We start from the raw sequence: 13106 nt of genomic DNA, 5'->3' as shown, positions 1-13106 counted from the left end.
GATCTTTTGTTACATCTTGGCAGCACAGTTTTGGCAATTACATCCAACTCAGACATAAATGGTGACCAGATATATTTCTGTTTTACATGTATATGCATACATTCCATTAAAAAAAAAAACACAAAAAAACCACACAACGTATCAGGTAGGCTACAGGTTGAAATAATGACTTGAATGCAGAGGCTTTGCATTCACTTAACCACACTAGGAACTGTGTGATTATAATTTATTTAAACAAGATAAAGTAAATATATTTACTTTGTATACAATTCGTGTATTTCATAAAGATAATTCCTGTTTTTTTTCTGTCTTGCTTGACTAGACGTGTAAAAGACATCAGTGGACGTCTATTCACAGCCTTGACGTGTAAAGGACGTCAGTGGACGTCTTCACAACCTCTTAAAAACTACTTGGGCAATTAAATTAATTTTTGCTGAATTAACCATGCAAGGATTAAGCACAGCTTTTGCATATTTCACAAGGATTCCATGATGGAGGGTCATGATGGACTATAAATGCACGTGTAAAAGACGTCGCCAGGTGACGTCCTCTCACCCGATACACTATATTGAACTACACGTAGCTAAAAGTCAAAATAACAATTATACATGCAACCCCAGAGAACTGTAGACATGTACAAATGTATCTGAATGCATTTTTAGGAAATGTTCTGTGTTACATATTTTTACCGATTTATGCCGTCATACCGCGACTATTTTTGGCCAGGGACACGACGTTGCCGTCGGACCAATGTTTGCTGGGACGGTACATAAGCATATTATAATCCATCTGTTCCGCGAGAGCAGAACGAACGAGCCTTTATTGACGTTTTTAAATTTGAAAACCCCAAAAAGCAACGAAATTGTCAGACATCCATTAGTGCATGTTCACAGAAGAAAACAACTGAAATACAGCGCTGGTTGTTCTCTCAAACGATACTCGACGACAACGACTGAATCCAAAGACGTGGGCGAAGTAATGGGTGTATTAAATTGTATGAAATAATCCCGAAAAAAAGCACAAACACTGCAGAGAAGGCAAGTTCAGCAGCTAACATTTGCTGAGGTGAAGTGACGGCTAGTTCCAGCAGACAAACGGCTAGCATTGACATCAGCGGGAATCCACCTGTCACTCAAGTGGCCACACCCTTAAATTTAAATATTAATCAACTAAACGGATGAGTTATAAAAAAATTCACCCCCCTCACAGTTGTTATGAAGGGCAAAATTAGCTGTATAGACCAAAGCCACAGAGAGAACCAGGCTGTAAACATGTTTTTTTCTGCTGTAAAGTTGGTAATTTTAACATGAGGGAGATCCAGATTTGACTCACTTCTGCAGCCAGGCCAAGCGGCCAGTTAATGAATTGCAGTTTAACTCACTTCCGTGTTGGTTTCAAGAGAGAGACGGGGAGGTTGCCGCTTGGTACAATAGGGCTTAATAGGGAGTGGGCAGGCTCTCCGTAGACGGGCTCTGGCGAGATCCAGTTATTTTAGGCCTATTTCACAAAAATGGCCGCCGAGACCGGAAGTAGGGTAAACTCTTTTCCGGTGAAAGCGCTAGCAGTAGCAGTCGGTGGACAAAAAGCGGCCAGTCCTGTTGCGTACCTTTTTATGTTTGCACTCATAGAAGAAACAACCCTATTTATAATTTCAACGCTTTCCTTGTGACGAAATGTTGAAAAAGCGCTGTATTTGGGCAATTTTTTGTGTATTAAGCACTTCACGGATGAAGTCCGTAACTTACGAGTCTACGAGAGTCCGGTCGTAGATATCTTACACCGCAGGCCGTGCTTTGCAGGTTTTCATGGAACAACTGGGGAGAAGTTAAATCACACCAGACACAGACGGCAAAAAGACGTGTCTGTGGTGTGGAGGAGGAAGCAGATGTTGAAAATGGAGTGTTGATGCCGGTTCGGGAGTGATGCCCTAAACATGTTTATATTGCTCTTGATTGTTATCTGATTTGCACGTCATGCACTTTTATTTATTATTATTAACTGTTGGCAAATCAAAATTGTTTGTATAAGTTGTTTTCTGTAACTTTCTTTCAAATGAGTGAACACGGAGCAGTTTTTCCGTGAGCGGGACTGGAAAACCTGGAGTGGATCAGGAGCGGAGTGATAGCAGAACGCTTAGAGTGGAGAGAGGAACATGCTTTTGCTCCATTCCAGGCTTTGATCACATCCCCCTAAGCAGGGTGAATAAAGGCCTCATTATACTTCTGCGTCGGACCTACGCCGGAGCCTATACGCCGTAGGCAACGTGTTGGTTTTAATTTATACTTCTGTGTCATTGTCCGCGTTGACGCGGGAGCATGTGAAACCCCGAGGGAGGGGTTCTGGCAGACCAATCACCGCGCTTGTGTCCGCGTAGAATTGACGCGTTGTTACATTTTTGGAGAGGTGCACGTCAGGGTACGCCGTGTAGGGTACGCGCGCTACACACAGCCTACGACGGCGGCAGTTCGACGCAGAAGTATAAAACAGGCTTAATAACCTACACCTCGTCCTTCCCATTCAAACTAAAATTAAGACATTTATTACACTATTTGAGAAATGTAAGAATATTTACAGCCTTAAAATTATGAAAAGTGAATTTAAGACATATAAGGACAGGGGGAACCCTGATATTGACGGAAATCCGTCGTATACTCTCGTAGCGAGTCGCGACTGAGAACTTTAATCCCTGTATATATATTATGAAGTGTATTACTGAATATAAAATTACATACATTATTATATATTAGTAAATATATTGTCTCACGTTTTTAAATATATGATATTTTTAATGTATTATTCAATATATTGTAATATTAACACAATATATTATTCTGTATATTTTCAAATGTACTGTTAATCCATTTAATATATTGATCATTCATATAGGGAAATATATTTTCTTTTCATAAGGGGACCCACAGTAAAATGTGATTTTGTAACATCATGATGTTTTAAAACATGAAATATCACTCTTCATTCATGTTTTTAGTCTAACCATTTTTTAAATTATTTGCCTTATTTTCAACGAGGCTGAATCCAGCTTCTTATTCGCAGCTTCTTATTGACGCTATCCGTTCCACCTTAAATGACGCGAACTTCCGCGTTTGCTGGCTACTTATTGACGCTCGACTTAGGGACCGTGTGCTTTTCTCTCTTTTTTGCGTTTTTAAAGGTATTGTGTTAGGCTTACTTTTGTGTCTATTTTCAGAATAAACGAATAATAAAAATGTTTAAATGCAAATAACACTGATATATCAGCGAAAATGGACTGTAAAAATATAAAGGCACATAAGGCTACAGTATTCTTTAATTATTGTACATGTCATTAGCTCAATTTAAGGACCATGTGGGTTTTCACTTATTCAGAAAATAATATAATAACACAATTTGAAGATATTTAAATACATTCAATACATGTAATGTTTTTTTTTAATTATTATTAGCCTACAAATTAGAATTTAACAAGGTAAACAGATATTATGCTCCAGCTTGGATCCAGCCTCTTATGAAGATTTCAGATGACCCAGCACCTTTGAATAGATGATGAAACCTACCCCTGCAAGGACTCCAGAATCGAACATGGATGATTGTACAAAAATGATCATTTTATAATTATAATTAGAAATTGCATTTGTATTTTCTTCCCATTTCGCAGCGCTGTTTCACGGCCGCCTCAGATGGTGCGTTAAATTGGACATTGTCCCATTATATTAGAGCTACTCCTCTAACGAAATCCACATTTTGAGCAGTTTTTACTGTAGAATTATTTTTTAATGAATTTTAGAATTTTGCATTTTACAGTGCACAATAAGCCGCCTAATGCATTTTTTGCCCATTTCGCGGCGCTGTTTCACGGTCGCCTAAGAGGGTGCGTTAAATTTGACATTGTCCCATTATAGTAGAGCTACTCCTCTAACGAAATCCACATTTTGAGCAGTTTTTACTGTATAATGTTTTTTCCATGAAATGTTGAATTTTGCATTTTACAGTGCACAATAAGCCGCCTAATGCATTTTCTACCCGTTTCGCGGCGCTGTTTCTCGGCAGCCTAGGCCCCGATCACACCTGACGCGTTTTTCAGGTTCGAAAACGCGAGGTGCACAGTTTTTACCATCACACAGAACGAGCAGTGCGCTGCGTTTTTTATGTTGCTAGGCAACTACTGAAACAGCTGTCCTGTCAGTCAAGTAAACGTCAAATCAGCCTTTTATTAACTTTATTTACTTTCTGTTAACATTGTGGTAGTTACGGTTCGTGAAGTCGTTAAGCTCCTGGTAACCCGCGAGAGCACCACTAGTTTATCCTCCATCATCGCACTCTCCGGGCGTTCAAGCAACTGTAGCGTTCATCACTACAACGGAAGGCCCGCCTCTCCATTCACTCGATTGGACAGTGGAAAAAAACCGATGACGTCGGGCGCCTTTTCCGCTCGGAGTTGCTTTTTTTTCAACTTCAAAAACGCGAGGCGCAGCAGGCGGTAAAACGCGAGGCGCAGCAGGCGCATAAACAGCGCGCAGAACGCTCGCTGCCATAGGAAACCAATTGAAAACAGGCGCCTCTCACTGCAAAAAACGCGTCAGGTGTGATCGGGGCCTAAGAGGGTGCGTTAAATTGGACATTGTCCCATTACATTAGAGCTACTCCTCTAACGAAATCCACGTTTTGAGCAGTTTTTACTGTAGAATTATTTTTTAATTAATATTTGAATTTTGCATTTTACAGTGCACAATAAGACGCCTAATGCATTTTCTGCCCATTTCGCGGCGCTGTTTCTCGGCAGCCTCAGAGGGTGCGTTAAATTTGAAATTATCCCATTATAGTAGTGCTGTTCCTCTAATGAAATCCAGATTTTGAGCAGTTTTTACTGTAGAATTTTTTTTCTATGAATTTTAGAATTTTGCATTTTACAGTGCACAATAAGCAGCCTAATGCATTTTCTGCCCATTTCGCGGCGCTGTTTCTCGGCAGCCTCAGAGGGTGCGTTAAATTTGACATTATCCCATTATAGTAGTGCTGTTCCTCTAATGAAATCAAGATTTTGAGCAGTTTTTACTGTAGATTTTTTTTTTTTTATGAATTTTTGAATTTTGCACTTTACAGTGCACAATAAGCCGCCTAATGCATTTTCTGCCCATTTCGCGGCGCTGTTTCTCGGCAGCCTCAGAGGGTGCGTTAAATTTGACATTATCCCATTATAGTAGTGCTGTTCCTCTAATGAAATCCAGATTTTGAGCAGATTTTACTGTAGAATTATTTTTCTATGAATTTTCGAATTTTGCATTTTACAGTGCACAATAAGCCGCCTAATGCATTTTCTGCCCATTTCGCGGCGCTGTTTCTCGGCAGCCTCAGAGGGTGCGTTAAATTTGACATTATCCCATTATAGTAGTGCTGTTCCTCTAATGAAATCCAGATTTTGAGCAGTTTTTACTGTAGAATTGTTTTTCTATGAATTGTTGAATTTTGCATTTTACAGTGTACAATAAGCCGCCTAATGCATTTTTTGCCCATTTCGCGGCGCTGTTTCACGGCCGCCTAAGAGGGTGCGTTAAATTGGACATTGTCCCATAATAGTAGACCTACTCTTCTAACGAAATCCACATTTTGAGCAGTTTTTACTGTATAATGTTTTTTCTATGAATTGTTGAATTTTGCATTTTACAGTGCAAAATAAGCCGCCTAATGCATTTTCTACCCGTTTCGCGGCGCTGTTTCTTGGCAGCCTAAGAGGGTGCGTTAAATTGGACATTGTCCCATTATATTAGAGCTACTCCTCTAACGAAATCCACGTTTTGAGCAGTTTTTACTGTAGAATTATTTTTTAATGAATATTTGAATTTTGCATTTTACAGTGCACAATAAGCCGCCTAATGCATTTTCTGCCCATTTCGTGGCGCTGTTTCTCGGCAGCCTTAGAGGGTGCGTTAAATTTGACATTATCCCATTATAGTAGTGCTGTTCCTCTAATGAAATCCAGATTTTGAGCAGTTTTTACAGTAGAGGTTTTTTTCTATGAATTTTTGAATTTTTCATTTTACAGTGCACAATAAGCCGCCTAATGCATTTTCTGCCCGTTTCGCGGCGCTGTTTCTCGGCAGCCTCAGAGGGTGCGTTAAATTTGACACTATCCCATTATAGAAGAGCTACTTCTCTAACGAAATCCACATTTTGAGCAGTTTTTACTGTAGAATTTGTTGTCTGTGAATTTTTTAATTTTGCATTTTACAGTGCACAATAAGCCGCCTAATACATTTTCTGCCCGTTTCGCGGCGCTGTTTCTCGGCAGCCTCAGAGGGTGCGTTAAATTTGACATTATCCCATTATAGTAGTGCTGTTCCTCAAATGAAATCCAGATTTTGAGCAGTTTTACTATAGAATTATTGTTTTATGAAGCTTTGAACTTGACATTTCACAATGCACAAAGAGCCATATTGCGACTTTGGCCCAATTGGCGGCGCTGTTTCTCGGTCGCCTCAGAGGGTGCGTTAAAGTGGACATTGTCCCATTATAGTAGAGCTACTCCTCTAACGAAATCCACATTTTGAGCAGTTTTTACTGTAGAATTATTTTTTAATGAATTTTAGAATTTTGCATTTTACAGTGCACAATAAGCCGCCTAATGCATTTTCTGCCCATTTCGCGGCGCTGTTTCTCGGCAGCCTCAGAGGGTGCGTTAAATTTGACATTATCCCATTATAGTAGTGCAGTTCCTCTAATGAAATCCAGTTTTTGAGCAGTTTTTACTGTAGAATTTTTTTTCTATGAATTGTTGAATTTTGCATTTTACAGTGTACAATAAACCGCCTAATGCATTTTCTGCCCATTTCGCTGCGCTGTTTCTCGGCAGCCTCAGAGGGTGCGTTAAATTTGACATTATCCCATTATAGAAGAGCTACTTCTCTAACGAAATCCACATTTTGAGCAGTTTTTACTGTAGAATTTTTTTTCTATGAATTGTTGAATTTTGCATTTTACAGTGTACAATAAACCGCCTAATGCATTTTCTGCCCATTTCGCTGCGCTGTTTCTCGGCAGCCTCAGAGGGTGCGTTAAATTTGACATTATCCCATTATAGTAGTGCTGTTCCTCTAATGAAATCCAGTTTTTGAGCAGTTTTTACTGTAGAATTTTTTTTCTATGAATTGTTGAATTTTGCATTTTACAGTGTACAATAAACCGCCTAATGCATTTTCTGCCCATTTCGCTGCGCTGTTTCTCGGCAGCCTCAGAGGGTGCGTTAAATTTGACATTATCCCATTATAGTAGTGCTGTTCCTCTAATGAAATCCAGATTTTGAGCAGTTTTTACTGTAGAATTACTTTTCTATGAATTGTTGAATTTTGCATTTTACAGTGTACAATAAACCGCCTAATGCATTTTCTGCCCATTTCGCGGCGCTCTTTTCTCGGCAGCCTCAGAGGGTGCGTTAAATTTGACATTATCCCATTATAGTAGTGCTGGTCCTCTAATGAAATCCAGATTTTGAGCAGTTTTTACTGTAGAATTATTTTTCTATGAATTGTTGAATTTTGCATTTTACAGTGCACAATAAGCCGCCTAATACATTTTCTGCCCGTTTCGCGGCGCTGTTTCTCGGCAGCCTCAGAGGGTGCGTTAAATTTGACATTATCCCATTATAGAAGAGCTACTTCTCTAACGAAATCCACATTTTGAGCAGTTTTTACTGTAGAATTTGTTGTCTGTGAATTTTTTAATTTTGCATTTTACAGTGCACAATAAGCCGCCTAATACATTTTCTGCCCGTTTCGCGGCGCTGTTTCTCGGCAGCCTCAGAGGGTGCGTTAAATTTGACATTATCCCATTATAGTAGTGCTGTTCCTCAAATGAAATCCAGATTTTGAGCAGTTTTTACTATAGAATTATTGTTTTATGAAGCTTTGAACTTGACATTTCACAATGCACAAAGAGCCATATTGCGACTTTGGCCCAATTGGCGGCGCTGTTTCTCGGCAGCCTCAGAGGGTGCGTTAAATTGGACATTATCCCATTATAGGACAGCTGTTCCTCTAATAAAATCCAAATTTTGAGCAATTTTTACTGTGGAATTTTTGTTTTATGAAGCTTTGAACTTGACATTTCACAATGCACAAAGAGCCGTATTGCGCCTTAGGCCCAATTGGCGGCGCTGTTTCTCGGTCGACTCAGAGGGTGCGTTAAAGTGGACATTATCCCATTATAGGACAGCTGTTCCTCTAATGAAATCCAAATTTTGAGGAGTTTTTACTGTGAAATTATTGTTTTATGAAGCTTTGAACTTGACATAACACAATGCACAAAGAGGCGATATTTGTGCATTGTGTAATGTGTCATGTTAATTGATTGATTGGTTAATGAGTATGCTCCCAATTATTGTGGATTCCTCTCAGGTGTGTTTGTCATGTGTCCATGCCATGTGATGTTCTATTTAAGCTGCACCTGTACCAATAACTGATTGATTGTGTTCTCACTGCCACCTGTGTAAAGCATGTTTATTCTGTCTTTAGCAGATATCTAGTCAAGCTCTGTTTAACATGTCAAGTTCAAAAATTCATACAAAAAGAATTCTACAGTAAAAACTTAAAATTGGGTTTTCGTTAGAGTATTAGCTCTACTATAATGGGATAATGTCCAATTTAACGCACCCTCTGAGACAGGCGAGAAACAGCGCCGCGAATTGGGCGGAAAATGCAATAGGCGGATTATTGTGCATTGTTTAATGTGTCAAATTCAAAGCTTCATAAAAAAATAATTCCATAGTAAAAACTGCTCAAAATTTGGATATCATTAGAGAAACAGCTGTCCTATAACGGGATAATGTCCACTTTAATGCACCCTCTGAGGCTACCGAGAAACAGCGCTGCGAAACGGGCAGAAAATGCATTAGGCGGCTCATTGTCCACTGTAAAATGCAAAATTAAAAAATTTATTAAAAAATAATTCTACAGTAGAAACTGCTCAAAATTTGGATTTCGTTAGAGCAGTAGCTCTTCTATAATGGGATAATGTCAAATTTAACGCACCCTCTGAGGCGGCCGTGAAACAGCGCCGCGAAATGGGCAGAAAATGCATTTGGCGGCTTGTTGTGCACTGTAAAATGCTAAATTCAAAAATTCATAGAAAAACAATTCTACAGTAAAAACTGCTCCAAATCTGGATTTCATTAGAGGAAAAGCACTACTATAATGGGATAATTTCAAATTTAACGCACCCTCTGAGGCTGCCGAGAAACAGCGCCACGAAATGGGCAGAAAATGCATTAGGCGGCTTATTGTGCACTGTAAAATGCAAAATTCAAATATTCATTAAAAAATAATTCTACAGTAAAAACTGCTCAAAATGTGGATTTCGTTAGAGGAACAGCACTACTATAATGGGATAATGTCAAATTTAACGCACCCTCTGAGGCGGCCGAGAAACAGCGCCGCGAAATGGGCAGAAAGTGTATTAGGCGGCTTATTGTGCACTGTAAAATGCAAAATTCAACAATTCATAGAAAAATAATTCTACAGTAAAAATTGATCAAAATTTGGATTTTATTAGAGGAACAGCTGTCCTATAATGGGATAATGTCCAATTTAACGCACCCTCTGAGGTGGCCGTGAAACAGCGCCGCGAAATGGGCAGAAAATGCATTAGGCGGCTTATTGTGCACTGTAAAATGCAAAATTCATAGAAAAATAATTCTATAGTAAAAACTGCTCAAAATCTGGATTTCATTTGAGGAACAGCACTACTATAATGGGATAATGTCAAATTTAACGCACCCTCTGAGGCTGCCGAGAAACAGCGCCGCGAAACGGGCAGAAAATGTATTAGGCGGCTTATTGTGCACTGTAAAATGCAAAATTAAAAAATTCACAGACAACAAATTCTACAGTAAAAACTGCTCAAAATGTGGATTTCGTTAGAGGAGTAGCTCTTCTATAATAGGATAATGTCAAATTTAACGCACCCTCTGAGGCTGCCGAGAAACAGCGCCGCGAAACGGGCAGAAAATGCATTAGGCGGCTTATTGTGCACTGTATATGAAAAATTCAAAAATTCATAGAAAAAACTTCTACAGTAAAAACTGCTCCAAATCTGGATTTCATTAGAGGAACAGCACTACTATAATGGGATAATGTCAAATTTAACGCACCCTCTGAGGTTGCCGAGAAACAGCGCCGCGAAATGGGCAGAAAATGCATTAGGCGACTTATTGTGCACTGTAAAATGCAAAATTCAACAATTCATAGAAAAATAATTCTACAGTAAAAACTGCTCAAAACGTGGATTTCGTTAGAGGAACAGCACTACTATAATGGCATAATGTCAAATTGAACGCATCATCTGAGGCTGCCGAGAAACAGTGCCGCGAAATGGGCAGAAATGCAAAATTCAACAATTCATAGAAAAATAATTCTACAGTAAAAACTGCTCCAAATCTGGATTTCATTAGAGGAACAGCACTACTATAATGGGATAATGTCAAATTTAACGCACCCTCTGAGGCTGCCGAGAAACAGCGCCGCGAAATGGGCAGAAAATGCATTAGGCGGCTTATTGTGCACTGTAAAATGCAAAATTCAAAAATTCATAGAAAAAAAATTCTACAGTAAAAACTGCTCAAAATCTGGATTTCATTAGAGGAACAGCACTACTATAATGGGATAATGTCAAATTTAACGCACCCTCTGAGGCTGCCGAGAAACAGCGCCGCGAAATGGGCAGAAAATGCATTAGGCGCTTATTGTGCACTGTAAAATGCTAAATTCAAAAATTCATAGAAAAAAAATTCTACAGAAAAACCTGCTCAAAATCTGGATTTCATTAGAGGAACAGCACTACTATAATGGGATAATTTCAAATTTAACGCACCCTCTGAGGCTGCCGAGAAACAGCGCCACGAAATGGGCAGAAAATGCATTAGGCGGCTTATTGTGCACTGTAAAATGCAAAATTCAAAAATTAATTAAAAATAATTCTACAGTAAAAACTGCTCAAAACGTGGATTTCGTTAGAGGAGTAGGTCTAATGTAGTGGGACAATGTCCAATTTAACGCACCCTCTGAGGCTGCCGAGAAACAGCGCCGCGAAAGGGGTAGAAAATGCATTAGGCGGCTATGTGCACTGTAAAATGCAAAATTCTAAAATTCATAGAAAAACAATTCTACAGTAGAAACTGCTCAAAATTTGGATTTCATTAGAGGAACAGCTGTCTTATAATGGGATAATGTCAAATTTAACGCACCCTCTGAGGCGGCCGTGAAACAGCGCCGCGAAATGGGCAGAAAATGCATTTGGCGGCTTGTTGTGCACTGTAAAATGCTAAATTCAAAAATTCATAGAAAAACAATTCTACAGTAAAAACTGCTCCAAATCTGGATTTCATTAGAGGAACAGCACTACTATAATGGGATAATTTCAAATTTAACGCACCCTCTGAGGCTGCCGAGAAACAGCGCCACGAAATGGGCAGAAAATGCATTAGGCGGCTTATTGTGCACTGTAAAATGCAAAATTCAAATATTCATTAAAAAATAATTCTACAGTAAAAACTGCTCAAAATGTGGATTTCGTTAGAGGAACAGCACTACTATAATGGGATAATGTCAAATTTAACGCACCCTCTGAGGCGGCCGAGAAACAGCGCCGCGAAATGGGCAGAAAGTGTATTAGGCGGCTTATTGTGCACTGTAAAATGCAAAATTCAACAATTCATAGAAAAATAATTCTACAGTAAAAATTGATCAAAATTTGGATTTTATTAGAGGAACAGCTGTCCTATAATGGGATAATGTCCAATTTAACGCACCCTCTGAGGTGGCCGTGAAACAGCGCCGCGAAATGGGCAGAAAATGCATTAGGCGGCTTATTGTGCACTGTAAAATGCAAAATTCATAGAAAAATAATTCTATAGTAAAAACTGCTCAAAATCTGGATTTCATTTGAGGAACAGCACTACTATAATGGGATAATGTCAAATTTAACGCACCCTCTGAGGCTGCCGAGAAACAGCGCCGCGAAACGGGCAGAAAATGTATTAGGCGGCTTATTGTGCACTGTAAAATGCAAAATTAAAAAATTCACAGACAACAAATTCTACAGTAAAAACTGCTCAAAATGTGGATTTCGTTAGAGGAGTAGCTCTTCTATAATAGGATAATGTCAAATTTAACGCACCCTCTGAGGCTGCCGAGAAACAGCGCCGCGAAACGGGCAGAAAATGCATTAGGCGGCTTGTTGTGCACTGTAAAATGCTAAATTCAAAAATTCATAGAAAAACAATTCTACAGTAAAAACTGCTCCAAATCTGGATTTCATTAGAGGAACAGCACTACTATAATGGGATAATTTCAAATTTAACGCACCCTCTGAGGCTGCCGAGAAACAGCGCCACGAAATGGGCAGAAAATGCATTAGGCGGCTTATTGTGCACTGTAAAATGCAAAATTCAAATATTCATTAAAAAATAATTCTACAGTAAAAACTGCTCAAAATGTGGATTTCGTTAGAGGAACAGCACTACTATAATGGGATAATGTCAAATTTAACGCACCCTCTGAGGCGGCCGAGAAACAGCGCCGCGAAATGGGCAGAAAGTGTATTAGGCGGCTTATTGTGCACTGTAAAATGCAAAATTCAACAATTCATAGAAAAATAATTCTACAGTAAAAATTGATCAAAATTTGGATTTTATTAGAGGAACAGCTGTCCTATAATGGGATAATGTCCAATTTAACGCACCCTCTGAGGTGGCCGTGAAACAGCGCCGCGAAATGGGCAGAAAATGCATTAGGCGGCTTATTGTGCACTGTAAAATGCAAAATTCATAGAAAAATAATTCTATAGTAAAAACTGCTCAAAATCTGGATTTCATTTGAGGAACAGCACTACTATAATGGGATAATGTCAAATTTAACGCACCCTCTGAGGCTGCCGAGAAACAGCGCCGCGAAACGGGCAGAAAATGTATTAGGCGGCTTATTGTGCACTGTAAAATGCAAAATTAAAAAATTCACAGACAACAAATTCTACAGTAAAAACTGCTCAAAATGTGGATTTCGTTAGAGGAGTAGCTCTTCTATAATAGGATAATGTCAAATTTAACGCACCCTCTGAGGCTG

Source organism: Squalius cephalus (assembly GCF_949319135.1).
Source record: "Squalius cephalus genome assembly, chromosome: 8".
NCBI classification, from domain to species: Eukaryota; Metazoa; Chordata; class Actinopteri; order Cypriniformes; family Leuciscidae; genus Squalius; species Squalius cephalus.
Note: the sequence above shows the minus strand (reverse complement) of the source record.